The following is a 12,456-nucleotide window of genomic DNA, read 5'->3' as shown; positions in this document are numbered from 1 at the left end:
TTGCTATGGACAGTATGGCAGCACCCACACGTGCAGGTAACTAGGGCTCCTGGAGCAGAGTAAACTTAAAGGGGTAGTAAGTTATAATATTACCTATTCCTAGCAGTTGGTCTTCATTATTTATTTTTATGGTTTTTTAATTATTTGCCTTTCTCTTCCTCCTCTTTCAAAATGGGGGTCACTGACCCCGGCAACCAAAACACTATTGCTCTCTAAGGCTGCAATTTTATTATTACAGTTACTTTTTATTCCGTATCTTTCTATGCAGCCCCTTTCCTATTCATATTCCAGTCTCTTGTTTAAACGACTGCCTGGTTGCTAAGGTAAATTGGACCCTAGCAACCAGATAACTGCTGAAATTCCAACCTGGAGAGCTGCGGAACAGAAAGTAAAATCATTTTTTTTAAAAACTACTGGTAATAAAAAATAAAGACCAATTGCAAATGGTCTCAGAATATCAATGTGATACTAAAGGTTAATGTGAAGGTGAACTTCCCCTTTAATATGGGGTTGCATTTATTTCTCAGGCGGATGCAAAGGGACAGTCCCGGTTCCATTACGGCGCATTATTGTAGCCATATGTTCCCATAGCCGGCAGGCAGCCGCCCCCGGATCTCGCCCCATATCTGCACAGAAGGGGGATAATGATTTATTTATTAACAGCTCGTCCTCAGCTGATTCTGTAGATGAGTTAAAAGCTTCCGACTCCGGGCAATTGGCAGCCCCCCTGCTCTTCCCATCACGTACGGGGAGAGTAATGCGCACGTGCCCGAGCGGAGCCGCCAAACCGGCACACAAACCCCCCCCCCCCGGCTCAGCAGCCCCCCCAGTGTTGGCCGTGCATCTCCTCAAACCCTTAGCAACGATCCCGTGCCATAGCAACGCCCCCACCCATCACATTCAGGGGTTCCCAAGGTGTCGGACTGGGCCCCCAGGGAAACCCAAAGCAACACATTGACTCTCTAATAGTCATTTAGATTCACCGAAAATTCACGAAACGGCAAAAAAATGGCAACTTTTTTGACACAACCGCAACTTTTTTTGATGTGCCCGCGACTTTTTTTCTTTGTGAATTTTTTCCACGCCAATTTTTGAAGCCGTTTTGCCAAAAAATCTGCCAATGGATAAATGTGGAATTTTGCAGCGAATCCAAAATGGTCACCTATCTGATTTATGGGGGTCAGTGCTTATTTGTGTCCTTGGATACCACTTACCCCCAGAAATGAAAAACAGGGACCCCAGGGAATGTGAAAAACAGGGGTAAATCCGGGCCGGCCAACCTGCGGCCCCTCTGTTGTTGGTACATTCCTGCCCTGCGCCCAGGGTGCAACTAGGGAACCACTAAGCCACATATTGTAGTTCCTGAGCCCATCAGCTGTGGATACTGGGGGTCATTTATAAACACTGGGCAAATCTGCACCTGGGCAGTTACCCACGGCAACCAATCAAATGTTTGATTTCATTGTTCTACTTGCAGCTGGCTGAAAAAAAAAAAGCTGATCGCTGATTGGTTGCTATGGGTTACTGCCTATGTACACATTTTCCCAGTGTTTATAAATGAGCCCCCCCTGTGTTTGGGATATGGCTACCGTCCAGCCGCCCCCATTCCTTATATATGGGCTCCGCTGGCCGGATATTCTCTGTAGTCCAAGTTCAGACCACAAAGAGCAGAAATGGGAAACCGAATTAGCTAGAAACTACACGGATTATCCTGGAACAAGGCTGTTGGGGGTTAAACCCCCTGGCAGTGTTTATGAATGGCCGCCGCGGGCAGTGAATGGCTACTAACCGCCATTATTCCTCTCTCTCATTCATAAAGCTGCCCAATAGGGCACAGAGTGTACAAAGTGCATTTACCAACCTGCTCTCTGTATTAACCCTTAGTTAGTCCTTCCTTTCCGGGGGGGGGGGGGTTGCAGGTACTTCAGATTCCCATATTAACCCCTTAATGGCAACAGTTTATTTGCTACCTATATCTATTCTGGTTATTATCCCCTGTACCTTCTACATATAAATCTTTTAATAGTAAATTACAGGCACGGTGCCCTGACCCAGGAAACCCCCCTCTTCCTCTCTCTGCACTTAGCGCTGTCTCCCCCCGGGACCCTGCAATAATCCCGGCTATCATTTGTCATCCTTCCTTCCGGAGTAAATATTGGATTTTACTGAGCTCACATCCCCTGTAAATCACTGCAGGCCGAGGTGCCACCCTGCCCGTCCCGACTGTCAGCTCACAGGCTCCGCGTATAAATGGGCTTATTCTTGGCTTCTGGAATCAGTTGGACTCAATGGGCAAACGGCCAAGTAGCGTTTGGCATGAAGCCCCCAATCCCTCTGCTCCCAGCCTATCATTCTCTCTATACAATGAGCTCTGAAGGCCACATAGAGGTATATGTCTGAATGATGTGCCAGTTAGGGGATGGGTAGGGGACGGGTTGGAGACGGGTAGGGGACAGGTTGGAGACGGGTAGGGGACAGGTTGGAGATGGGTAGGGGACGGGTAGGGGACGGGTAGGGGACGGGTAGGGGACAGGTTGGAGACGGGTAGGGGACAGGTAGGGGACGGGTAGGGGACGGGTGGGGGACGGGTTGGGGACGGGTAGGGACCAGGTAGGGGACAGGTTGGAGACGGGTAGGGGATGGGTAGGGGACAGGTAGGGGACAGGTTGGAGACAGGTAGGGGACGGGTTGGGGACGGGTAGGGACCAGGTAGGGGACAAGTTGGAGATGGGTAGGGGATGGGTAGGGGACAGGTAGGGGACAGGTTGGAGACAGGTAGGGGACGGGTTGGGGACGGGTTGGGGACGGGTAGGGACCAGGTAGGGGACAGGTTGGAGACGGGTAGGAGACGGGTAGGGCACAGGTTGGAGACGGGTAGGGGACAGGTTGGAGACGGGTAGGGGACAGGTTGGAAACGGGTAGGGGACAGGTTGGAGACGGGTAGGGGACAGGTAGGGGACGGGTAGGGGACGGGTGGGGGACGGGTTGGGGACGGGTAGGGACCAGGTAGGGGACAGGTTGGAGACAGGTAGGGGACAGGTAGGGGACAGGTAGGGGACAGGTTGGAGACGGGTAGGGGACGGGTTGGGGACGGGTAGGGACCAGGTAGGGGACAGGTTGGAGATGGGTAGGGGACGGGTAGGGCACAGGTTGGAGACGGGTAGGGGAAAGGTTGGAGACGGGTAGGGGACAGGTTGGAGACGGGTAGGGGACAGGTTGGAGACGGGTAGGGGACAGGTTGGGGACGGGTTGGGGATGGGTAGGGACCAGGTAGGGGACAGGTTGGAGACGGGTAGGGGACAGGTAGGGGACAGGTTGGAGACGGGTAGGGGACGGGTTGGGGACGGGTAGGGACCAGGTAGGGGACAGGTTGGAGACGGGTAGGGGATGGGTTGGGGACGGGTAGGGCACAGGTTGGAGACGGGTAGGGGACGGGTAGGGACCAGGTAGGGGACAGGTTGGAGATGGTAGGGGACAGGTTGGAGACGGGTAGGGGACAGGTAGGGGACGGGTAGGGGACAGGTTGGAGATGGTAGGGGACAGGTTGGAGACGGGTAGGGGACAGGTTGGAGATGGTAGGGGACAGGTTGGAGACGGGTAGGGGACGGGTTGGGGACGGGTAGGGACCAGGTAAGGGACAGGTTGGAGACAGGTAGGGGACGGGTAGGGGACGGGTTGGAGACGGGTAGGGGACGGGTAGGGGACGGGTAGGGGACGGGTAGGGGACGGGTAGGGGACGGGTTGGAGACGGGTAGGGGACGGGTAGGGGATGGATAGGGGACGGATAGGGGACGGGTAAGAACCAGGTAGGGGACGGATAGGGGATGGGTAGGGGAAGGGTAGGGACCAGGTAGGGGACAGGTTGGAGACGGGTAGGGGACAGGTAGGGGATGGATAGGAGACGGATAGGGGATGGGTAGAGGGAAGGACAATAGGTACATACGTGGCCCCCCAAGCACCCCATATTAATTTTAGAAGGATTGTGGGGGGAAAATCATGGGTTGATCGGCTTTTCCACAATGTCGATATATGTATATATGTATGTATGTATGTATGTATGTATGTATATATTTATTTATAAAGTGCTACTTATGTACGCAGCGCTGTACAGTAGATACATTAATACAAACAGGGGGTTATTAAGATAATAATAGATAAATACACAGTATAACAATAAATACAAATAAATACAAGATACAGTTGCAATAAGTTAAGAGGCAAAGACACAAGAGGATGGAGGTCCCTGCCCCGTAGAGCTTACACTCTATATCAATGAGCCCCTCCCTCTGCTGATCATAAAAGGACTCATTCCGAGCTACGGTCTCTTTTATAATGGAGTCGAAGTCTAAAGGCAGAGACACGAAGACTAAACCTCTAACTTATTAATCACCGAGACTGCAACGTTTAAAAGCCCTGGGAGTGAGTGCTCCGTATAAATCAGACTGGCTCTCCGGAATTCCAACATGGCTCCTACAGACACCGGTCTGAGCTCTCACACGCGGCCCTGGTATAGTTAGTGGAGGGGTTGAGACAGACGCAGATCGATAGTTTGTGCTTTGAGTAATACAGATGGGGGAAGAAATATGTTTGGATGGATAAAACGAGGTTATTCCCAGCGCTCAGACCCAATACGGTAATTACTCTGCTCTGGGCCTCGGGTCATTGAAAAGTTACTGGATTGTTAGTTGTAGGGGAGTCACAGGATTTATATATGGACTGTCCAACCCATGGTAATCTAGCTCTTTCTGAACTGCTTATTCTGTCTCCATCTTGCCCTACTGTCTCCATCTTGTCCTACTGTCTCCATCTTGCCCTACTGTCTCCATCTTGTCCTACTGTCTCCATCTTGTCCTACTGTCTCCATCTTGTCCTTCTGTCTCCATCTTGCCCTACTGTCTCCATCTTGCCCTACTGTCTCCATCTTGTCCTACTGTCTCCATCTTGCCCTACTGTCTCCATCTTGTCCTACTGTCTCCATCTTGTCCCACTGTCTCCATCTTGCCCTACTGTCTCCATCTTGCCCTACTGTCTCCATCTTGTCCTTCTGTCTCCATCTTGCCCTACTGTCTCCATCTTGCCCTACTGTCTCCATCTTGTCCGTCTCCATCTTGCCCTACTTTCTCCATCTTGCCCTACTGTCTCCATCTTGTCCTACTGTTTCCATCTTGCCCTACTGTCTCCATCTTGCCCTACTGTCTCCATCTTGCCCTACTGTCTCCATCTTGCCCTACTTTCTCCATCTTGTCCTACTTTCTCCATCTTGTCCTACTGTCTCCATCTTGCCCTACTGTCTCCATCTTGTCCTACTGCCTCCATCTTGCCCTACTGTCTCCATCTTGCCCTACTGTCTCCATCTTGTCCTACTGTCTCCATCTTGCCCTACTGTCTCCATCTTGCCCTACTGTCTCCATCTTGTCCTACTGTCTCCATCTTGCCCTACTGTCTCCATCTTGCCCTACTGTCTCCATCTTGCCCTACAGTCTCCATCTTGTCCTACTGTCCCCATCTTGCCCTATGGACCGCATCAATTGCCCAATCAATGTCTGGCCAATTTTCAGACAGATATCAGTTGGGCAGGCCTGTCAGATGCCCCCATTCACAGACATATAAGCTGATGACTCCTTTACTATTACCATCTTGCCCAACTGTCATCATTGTTCCCTACAGTCTCCATTTTGCCCTATTTTCCCAATCTTGCCCCACTTTTCCTTATTGCCCTTCCATCACCATCTTGCCCTACTGTCTCCATCTTGCCCTACTGTCTCCATCTTGCCCTACTGTCTCCATCTTGCCCTACTGTCTCCATCTTGCCCTACTATCTCCATCTTGCCCTACTGTCTCCATCTTGCCCTACTGTCTCCACCTTGCCCTACTGTCTCCATCTTGTCCTACTGTCTCCATCTTGCCCTACTGTCTCCACCTTGCCCTACTGTCTCCATCTTGCCCTACTGTCTCCATCTCGCTCTACTGTCTCCATCTTGCCCTACTGTCTCCATCTTGCCTTACTGTCTCCATCTTGCCCTACTGTCTTCGTCTTGCCCTACTGTCTCCATCTTGCCCTACTGTCTCCATCTTGCCCTACTGTCTTCGTCTTGCCCTACTGTCTCCATCTTGTCCTACTGTCTCCATCTTGCCCTGCTGTCTCCATCTTGTCCTGCTGTCTCCATCTTGCCCTGCTGTCTCCATCTTGCCCTACTGTTCCCATCTTGCCCTACTGTCTCCATCTTGCCCTACTGTCTCCATCTTGCCCTACTGTCTCCATCTTGCCCTACAGTCTCCATCTTGTCCTACTGTCCCCATCTTGCCCTATGGACCGCATCAATTGCCCAATCAATGTCTGGCCAATTTTCAGACAGATATCAGTTGGGCAGGCCTGTCAGATGCCCCCATTCACAGACATATAAGCTGATGACTCCTTTACTATTACCATCTTGCCCAACTGTCATCATTGTTCCCTACAGTCTCCATTTTGCCCTATTTTCCCAATCTTGCCCCACTTTTCCTTATTGCCCTTCCATCACCATCTTGCCCTACTGTCTCCATCTTGCCCTACTGTCTCCATCTTGCCCTACTGTCTCCATCTTGCCCTACTGTCTCCATCTTGCCCTACTATCTCCATCTTGCCCTACTGTCTCCATCTTGCCCTACTGTCTCCACCTTGCCCTACTGTCTCCATCTTGCCCTACTGTCTCCATCTTGCCCTACTGTCTCCATCTTGCCCTACTGTCTCCATCTCGCTCTACTGTCTCCATCTTGCCCTACTGTCTCCATCTTGCCTTACTGTCTCCATCTTGCCCTACTGTCTTCGTCTTGCCCTACTGTCTCCATCTTGTCCTACTGTCTCCATCTTGCCCCCTATCACCATTACATATACCTCAGGACAATGCAAGGAAGCAACAGAAGTAATAATAAGGGTGGGGCATCTCCAACGCCCTGTGCCTGGGGGCGCAATACGCCTTTATGAATGAACATTACAAAGTAAGGGAGCAGATTCCCCAAGCAGCCGCCCCCGTCCCTCCCAGCCGCCCCCCCCCCCACGCTCTGACCTGGATACATTTCACATTATTTATTCATTAGGTTGAATCACTGTCAGAATGGAACACTAAAATCTCTCATTAAGTCCCAACTCAATGGGAATGAGCTCAGATCTCTTAAAATATCCCGGCAGTCATAAAGCAGTTTGTAGGCGGGGGGTATAAGGATAACAAGTGGCGGCAGGGCCTTATATCACCCCTTTCCTCTCTGTACAGTTCATGCGAGGAGACACTGCCTCACTCCTATCATTTGATACCTGATTGGGTTCTCAGTATTATCTCTATTTCTATTGGGCAACCTACAGCCTCACAGATGTTAAATTACCATCAAGCTAAAGCCATCAGGTGCATCATGGGAGTTGTACGGAATATCCTTGACCAACAATCCCCCATATTTGATTCCTGGTTGGCTTCTCTGCCCCAGCCCATGGTAACTGAGACCCAAGAACCTGGATAATACGAAGTTATCTGGCATCTCTGTCAGGGTCATTGCTAGGGTCATTGTTTACCTTAGCAACCAGGCAGCAGTTTGAATGAGAGGCTGGAATATGAATAGGGGAGGGGCTGGATAGAAAGATAAGGAATATAAAGTAACAATAAAACTGGAGCCTCACAGAGCAATAGGGTTTGGCTGCCGGGGTCAGTGACCCCCATTTGAAAGCTGCAAAGAGGTAGTAGGGGAAGGCAAATAATTCAAAAACTATAAATCATGTATATGTGTCCTGATAATACAGAGAAAAAACCAGTACAAAATGAAAAATCTTTAAATAGAACGGGAGTAGGAGAAACAATAGGTTAGCTGAAAGCAGTTCTAATGAGTAGCGCTGGCTGAAAGCTCAGACTCAGGCACACTTTACTGCTGCGCTGCAAGTTGGAGTGATATCCCCCCCCTCCCCCCAGCAGCCGATCAGCAGAACAATGGGAAGGGAGCAAGATAGCAGCTCCCAGTAGGTATCAGAATAGCACTCAATAGTAAGAAATCCAAGTCCGGCTTGGGACTCCTCCAGTTACATGGGAGTAGGAGAAACAATAGGTTAGCTGAAAGCAGTTCTAATGAGTAGCGCTGGCTGAAAGCTCAGACTCAGGCACACTTTACTGCTGCGCTGCAAGTTGGAGTGATATCCCCCCCTCCCCCCAGCAGCCGATCAGCAGAACAATGGGAAGGGAGCAAGATAGCAGCTCCCAGTAGGTATCAGAATAGCACTCAATAGTAAGAAATCCAAGTCCGGCTTGGGACTCCTCCAGTTACATGGGAGTAGGAGAAACAATAGGTTAGCTGAAAGCAGTTCTAATGTGTAGCGCTGGCTGAAAGCTCAGACTCAGGCACACTTTACTGCTGCGCTGCAAGTTGGCGTGATATCCCCCCCCTCCCCCCAGCAGCCGATCAGCAGAACAATGGGAAGGGAGCAAGATAGCAGCTCCCAGTAGGTATCAGAATAGCACTCAATAGTAAGAAATCCAAGTCCGGCTTGGGACTCCTCCAGTTACATGGGAGTAGGAGAAACAATAGGTTAGCTGAAAGCAGTTCTAATGTGTAGCGCTGGCTGAAAGCTCAGACTCAGGCACACTTTACTGCTGCGCTGCAAGTTGGCGTGATATCCCCCCCCTCCCCCCAGCAGCCGATCAGCAGAACAATGGGAAGGGAGCAAGATAGCAGCTCCCAGTAGGTATCAGAATAGCACTCAATAGTAAGAAATCCAAGTCCGGCTTGGGACTCCTCCAGTTACATGGGAGTAGGAGAAACAATAGGTTAGCTGAAAGCAGTTCTAATGTGTAGCGCTGGCTGAAAGCTCAGACTCAGGCACACTTTACTGCTGCGCTGCAAGTTGGAGTGATATCCCCCCCCCTCACCCCCAGCAGCCGATCAGCAGAACAATGGGAAGGGAGCAAGATAGCAGCTCCCAGTAGGTATCAGAATAGCACTCAATAGTAAGAAATCCAAGTCCGGCTTGGGACTCCTCCAGTTACATGGGAGTAGGAGAAACAATAGGTTAGCTGAAAGCAGTTCTAATGTGTAGCGCTGGCTGAAAGCTCAGACTCAGGCACAAGGCACTGAGATGGCGCCTACACACCAATATTACAGCTACAAATACATTTGTTGGTACAAGAATAAAAGGTTAAATGGCAGAGGGAATTATTTGCTGTGTAACAGTGTCATTTAGAGATAAAAAGTCAATTCAAAGAACGTGAGAAGATTGAATGAAGAAGCCAATGTATGAATGAAAGCTAAAGCCCCAGCACTGTCTGATCTGGTTCCCACATACACAGAACGTTACCAGGAGTAATATTATTTGTATTATGTCACGGCACGGATATCTAATTACACGGGAGCCTCACTTGCTGACGGCCTATAAAAGCCTGTAATTAATATGTCGTCGATGCTCGGAGGTTCCTGCAGGAAAACAAAGGCTTTGTCACCGTGCGGTTTTCCCTTCCAATGAATCAGAGAGTAAAATAGCTGAGTGCAAAGATCATGATCTGCCGATCTCAGCTATTACTGTCAGCCAAGGAACAATAAGGTCAAATGAGAGTCGGGTTTTTTATAGGCAAAAACGAGGAGTTAATTCCCAGTCATTTTGTGGGGATGGTAGAAAGGTGGGACGGGAGGTCCGAGATATACAGTAGACAGGGTCCAACTGGGCCACTGGGACACCAAAAAAAATCCTGGTGGGTCCCAGCTCTAGTGGGCTCTGGCGGCCCAGTCCGAACGCTCCCCCTACCCGACTGCTCCTCCCCTGATGAGTTAAATTTACACGCTCGGGGTAGGACATCGGGTGGGGGGCCATGCGAGGGGGGTTAGGGGGGCCCCTCCGGGGGGGCTATGGGCGCAGACACCTGTAGGGCCCCTAGGGCGGGAGGCCCGGTGGGCCCTTCACCCCCCAGTCCGACCCTGACAGTAGAAATTAGAAGGTGAATAGTTGGAAGAAAGAAATCATGATCAGAGGCTGCACAGTATTCTATCACATAAACAATATTCCTATTTGTAGGTGTTCCTGGTTATATTCTGCAATATAATTACTCAGAGTTATTATTATTATTATTATCAACATTTATTTATAAAGCGCCAACATATCCCGCAGCGCTGTACAATAAGTGGGTTACATACATTGGACATACAGAGTAACATATAAAGCAATCAGTAACCGATACAAGAGGTGAAGGGAGCCCTGCCCAAAAGAGCTTACACTCTACAAGGAGTAACATATAAAGCAACCAATAACCGATACAGGAGGGGAAGAGAGCCCTGCCCAAAAGAGCTTACAATCTACAAGGAGTAACATATAAAGCAATCAGTAACCGATACAGGAGGGGAAGGGAGCCCTGCCCAAAAGAGCTTACAATCTACAAGGAGTAACATATAAAGCAATCAGTAACCGATACAGGAGGGGAAGAGAGCCCTGCCCAAAAGAGCTTACACTCTACAAGGAGTAACATATAAAGCAACCAATAACCGATACAAGAGGGGAAGGGAGCCCTGCCCAAAAGAGCTTACAATCTACAAGGAGTAACATATAAAGCAACCAATAACCGATACAAGAGGGGAAGGGAGCCCTGCCCAAAAGAGCTTACAATCTACAAGGAGTAACATATAAAGCAACCAATAACCGATACAAGAGGGGAAGGGAGCCCTGCCCAAAAGAGCTTACAATCTACAAGGAGTAACATATAAAGCAACCAATAACCGATACAGGAGGGGAAGGGAGCCCTGCCCAAAAGAGCTTACACTCTACAAGGAGTAACATATAAAGCAACCAATAACCGATACAAGAGGGGAAGAGAGCCCTGCCCAAAAGAGCTTACACTCTACAAGGAGTAACATATAAAGCAACCAATAACCGATACAGGAGGGGAAGAGAGCCCTGCCCAAAAGAGCTTACACTCTACAAGGAGTAACATATAAAGCAACCAATAACCGATACAGGAGGGGAAGAGAGCCCTGCCCAAAAGAGCTTACACTCTACAAGGAGTAACATATAAAGCAATCAGTAACCGATACAGGAGGGGAAGAGAGCCCTGCCCAAAAGAGCTTACACTCTACAAGGAGTAACATATAAAGCAATCAGTAACCGATACAGGAGGGGAAGGGAGCCCTGCCCAAAAGAGCTTACACTCTACAAGGAGTAACATATAAAGCAATCAGTAACCGATACAAGAGGGGAAGGGAGCCCTGCCCAAAAGAGCTTACACTCTACAAGGAGTAACATATAAAGCAACCAATAACCGATACAGGAGGGGAAGGGAGCCCTGCCCAAAAGAGCTTACACTCTACAAGGAGTAACATATAAAGCAACCAATAACCGATACAGGAGGGGAAGAGAGCCCTGCCCAAAAGAGCTTACACTCTACAAGGAGTAACATATAAAGCAATCAATAACCGATACAGGAGGGGAAGGGAGCCCTGCCCAAAAGAGCTTACACTCTACAAGGAGTAACATATAAAGCAATCAGTAACCGATACAAGAGGGGAAGGGAGCCCTGCCCAAAAGAGCTTACACTCTACAAGGAGTAACATATAAAGCAACCAATAACCGATACAGGAGGGGAAGGGAGCCCTGCCCAAAAGAGCTTACACTCTACAAGGAGTAACATATAAAGCAATCAGTAACCGATACAGGAGGGGAAGGGAGCCCTGCCCAAAAGAGCTTACACTCTACAAGGAGTAACATATAAAGCAATCAGTAACCGATACAGGAGGGGAAGAGAGCCCTGCCCAAAAGAGCTTACACTCTACAAGTTTTGGAGAATATTTATATTATATTCATACAAGTGTTGATGAGTGTGGTATAAAACAATTTTTAAGATAAACGTTTGTGGCCTGGCGGGAACTGAACCCCAACACTGTGAGGCGCATTGGTAACCACAGCAACCAATCAGCAATTAGCACTGATCTAAGGCTAAGTATGTGCTCTAAGGTACTGCGTGGGGCCAGATTTTCACCTTTGCCTCCGGAAAGCTAATTTTTCCCATCTAATAGGGAAAATAAGTCAATGTTTGCCGATTTCATTGACATTTTTAACTCAACTTAGACTTTATGTCTATGAAGATTTTCATTCAACTTAGGCTTGTTTTTTTCCAATATGACTTCAAGAAAAACCCCAAACAATGTCGGTCTCTATAAAAGTATATCACATAAACAGCTCATATGTAAAGCCCTGCTTCATCTAAATAAACCATTTTCATATAAATATACTTGTTTAGCAGTATGTGCCATTGGGTAATCCTAAATAGGAAACTGCCATTTTATGTACTAAGGGCCGCCCCCTGGGATCATAGGAGTCACAGTGCACACAAACAAGCCAAGGCACACATACATGCTAGGCCCCATCAGCCAATGAATGGGCAGAGTTCTGCCTTTTGCTCCCACACTACTTCCTGTTACAGTTAGAGCTGCATCACTTCCTGTCAGCTGATCTCTGAGGGG

General features: G+C 49.1%; 1 protein-coding gene across 1 annotated transcript in view; it reads right to left on the bottom strand.

The window, feature by feature from the left end:
- The window catches only part of garem2 (GRB2 associated regulator of MAPK1 subtype 2), a 50,162-nt gene that overhangs the window by 13,038 nt on the left and 24,668 nt on the right, over positions 1-12,456 (bottom strand). The gene's annotated exons all lie outside the window — the stretch shown is intronic.

This window comes from Xenopus tropicalis, chromosome 5 (assembly GCF_000004195.4).
Source record: "Xenopus tropicalis strain Nigerian chromosome 5, UCB_Xtro_10.0, whole genome shotgun sequence".
NCBI classification, from domain to species: Eukaryota; Metazoa; Chordata; class Amphibia; order Anura; family Pipidae; genus Xenopus; species Xenopus tropicalis.
The sequence above is the reverse complement of the archived record's forward strand: the minus strand, read 5'-3'. Positions and strand labels throughout refer to the sequence as shown.